Source organism: Apium graveolens, chromosome 9 (genome assembly GCF_009905375.1).
Source record: "Apium graveolens cultivar Ventura chromosome 9, ASM990537v1, whole genome shotgun sequence".
NCBI lineage: Eukaryota > Viridiplantae > Streptophyta > Magnoliopsida > Apiales > Apiaceae > Apium > Apium graveolens.
In genome coordinates this window covers 71,334,354-71,338,001 of record NC_133655.1, presented here as the reverse complement: position 1 = coordinate 71,338,001, position 3,648 = coordinate 71,334,354, and the positions used below count along the sequence as shown (strand labels likewise).

Sequence of the window (3,648 nt, the reverse complement as noted above, 5' to 3'; positions counted from 1 at the left end):
CGGTGGGCTTGTTGCTCACCCTTGCTTTCTTCTTTCATCACACAACATCAGATAGACAAGATGAACATGACCAAGCTTCCAATTCGCAAGCGGTTAGGAAACGTTCCACAGTTTTCTGGAAGCGTTAATGCCACCGTAGCTGAGGTAGGAGCTACCAATAGGTTAGGTTTTCAACTATTGATGAACCAGACTTATGTATAATATGAATTGTAATAATGGCAAGGAATATGTAAATTATTCAGAAACCCTTTTAAGGTGTAACGGTTTATAATTGTGGAATCAAATGACTTGTGTTATTTTTGGTATTCATCTCTGAGACTATAACTTGTGGTGTGTGTGTATATTGTGGGGTCACAGTACTCAGTAGTTGGTTGACTGTTAAGATTAAGTATTGATAAGGGAAATGGAAATCGTGATAACCCGAATCCCCGACCCCGGATTTGGGGGGTGCTACATTGGGGGAGATTATTAGATATATTTGAGATGTCATGTCTAATATGTTTCATGTTTAGTTTTCAGATCTTAACAAACAGGAAATATCAGGACTTACTGAAATCAGTACTTACTGGAAGTCAGAAGATAAATATCAGAACTTAAGGTCATATCAGAACTTAAGTACGGGAGGACTTACAGTTAAGGAAGGAAGCTGATTTACAGGATAGAAGATTGAGACTAAGACAAAAGAAGATATGCATGGAAAGAGTTAGAAGATAAGAAGACTTGTATAAGATATCTGATTGATATATTTTAGGAGACAGAATTATATTCCATATCAATTAGAAGTTATCTTGTAACTGTGTACTATATAAACACAAACATAGGTTTACACTATATGTGTTATCACGAGAAGATCATACATTGTAACCTAGTAGCTCTTAGTGATATTTGTTCATCACTGAGAAAGAACAGTTTCATTGTAACAGAGTTTATTATATTGAATATATCTGTTTACTATTACTTGTGTTCGAAATCGATTTGATTGTAATAAACACTATATTCAACCCCCTTTTACAGTGTTGTGTGACCTAACAGTTGTCAAATTCTATACACATATAGTGTCTCAATATAATCGGTGTCTATTCAGCTTCTATCTCTTTTGTGGATGTCTGGTAGTAGGGTATTCATACAATGAAAGTTTGTGTTTACTAGTTTCATGTTATCTGATTAGTGTCATCACCATTGCATGCTAAGGTTAAGAACAAAAGGCTTTTGAATGAAGAATTTTATGAAGTTGGAATCCCATGTTTGTTTCATATAAGTAAATCAACTTAATTCTCTTAGTTAATATTAGTTAGTATAATCTGGTAGTTATAACCAATCTCAACTTGTTATCATCTTAGCATTGAATAATAACCATACCATTGTTGCATAAGTACATAAATTGAAGATAATCTAAAAGAGTCTATGTGGGAATGAACTAGAAATAATTCTATATTACTTGTGAACGCGTATACTTGCGTATAATTTAGCGCATGTTTTCGTCCTAACAAGTTTTTGGCGCCACTGTCGGGGACTCGTGGTTTACTTTTAGTTTATGTGCTTGACATCAGTGGTCGTTAAAGTTCACTGAGTCGGATATTTTACTTGTGTGTTTGTTGCTTTTTCAGGTACTCTAAGGAGCGTGTATGCTAACGCATTCTCTATCTCGAAAGAGAATACTGGATAAAGCAGAAGAGGTAGTTGTGGAAGAGGTCTTAGTTGAAAAAGTTGAAGAAGAAGCTCTTGTTGCAATGGGTGAACCAGAAGCGAATACGAAGGCTTTGATGGATTACTCTCAACCAAAGATCAATGATATTCAGTCTAGCATTGTCAGACCAGCCATCGCGGCTAACTCTTTTGAAATCAAGGCCAGCACAATTCAGATGGTGCAGAACTCGGTCCAGTTTGGGGGTTCTCCGACGGAAGATCCCAACATGCATGTTAGAGATTTCATCGAGATTTGCGATACTTTTGAATTCAATAATGTGTTTAAAGATGCTATAAAGCTAAGGCTTTTCCCATTCTCTCTAAGGGATAAAGCTAAGTGTTGGTTGTATTCTCTACCTCCAGGCTCTATCACTAAATGGGAAAATCTTGCTCAAAAGTTTCTTACTAAGTTCTTTCCTATGGCGAAGACTGCTACAATCAGGAATGCTCTTACTCAATTTGCGCATAAATTAGGAGAGTCTTTGTGTGAAGCTTAGGATCGTTATAAGGAGATATTTAGAAAGTGTCCTCATCATCGGATGCCTAACAGGATGATTATTAACTGCTTTTATAATGGCTTGAGAGCACAGTCTAGACCTATGCTTGATGCAACATCAGGTGGAGCCTTATGGGATAAGAGCTACGATGAAGCTTATGATTTTATTGAACTGATGGCTGCTAATGAATACTAGAAACCTTTTCAGAGACTAAATCAAGGAAAGGTAGCAGGAATTCTAGAGGTGGATGCAGCTACTGCGATAGCTCTCAGCTTAAGGCTTTGACGATGAAGGTGGATTTTTTGGCTAATTATGGAGTTAATCAGATTACTAGTGTCTGTGAGCTTTGTGTTGGTGCGTATGAGATGGAGTAGTGTGCTTTTTCTAGTAAATCTGCTCAGTTTGTGAGCAACTTTCAGAGGTCGCAGCACCCAGTTCTAGCCACCTATCATCCCAACAACCATAATCATCCTAACTTTAGTTGGAGCAACACTCAGAATGCGGTTCAACAGCCTTATCAAAAGTATGCAGCAAAGCAGTACAACCATCCTGGTTTTCAACAACCGCAATATGCTCCAAGACAACAACTCCAACTTCAGCAGTTACCACATAGAGGTATAAGTCAAGTTAATGAAATATTTGAATTGGAGGAGTTGAGGCTCATGTGCAAGAGCCAAACGGTCTCTATTAAGACCTTGGAGAATCAAATTGGTCAAATTGCCAATGCATTACTGAATCGTCAACCGGGTACACTACCTAGTGACACAGAAGTTCCAGGCAAGAAGGAAACAAAAGAGCAGGTTAAGGAAATTATATTGAGGTATGGAAGGGTTGCAAACCAAGAAAAAGCTCAAGTTTCGCAAGATGAAGTTGTGGCTGAAGAAGATATGTAGAAGGAAGCAGAACTGGAACCAAGGAAGAAAACTGTGCAACACACTCCTCCTGATGCTAATACAGGGGAGAAACAGGTCTATCCTCCACCTCCTTTTCCTAAGAGGCTGCAGAAGCAAAAGTTGGATAAGTAGTTTGTGAAGTTTCTGGAAGTGTTCAAGAAACTTCATATCAACATACATTTCGCTGAAGCTCTTGAAAAGATGCCTAGTTATGTGAAGTTTATGAAAGGTATTCTCTCTCGGAAAGTGAAGCTCGATGACTTAGAGACCGTTGCTCTAATGGAGGAATGGAGTGATGTGTTGCAACAGAAGTTGCCTCCGAAGCTTAAAGATCCTGGAAGCTTCACTATTCCTTGCACCATTGGAAACTTGTCATTCGACAAGTGTTTATGTGATTTGGGAGCTAGCATCAACTTGAAGCCTTTGTCTGTCTTCAAGAAGTTAGATTTACCTGATCCAAAGCCTACTTATATGTCCTTGCAGTTGGTCGATCGTTCTATCACATATCCACGAGGCATTGTGGAGGATGTCTTGGTCAAGGTGGAAAAACTCATCTTTCCTACTGATTTTTT

The 3,648-nt window shown here is 38.2% G+C and overlaps 1 non-coding gene across 1 annotated transcript; it reads right to left on the bottom strand.

Annotated features, from left to right (window-relative positions):
• Window positions 1–2,120: 2,120 nt before the first annotated feature.
• Window positions 2,121–2,227, bottom strand: LOC141688047 (small nucleolar RNA R71). Its single transcript, XR_012561516.1, has one exon. It is a non-coding gene; the product is annotated as a small nucleolar RNA R71 (small nucleolar RNA).
• Window positions 2,228–3,648: the final 1,421 nt, after the last annotated feature.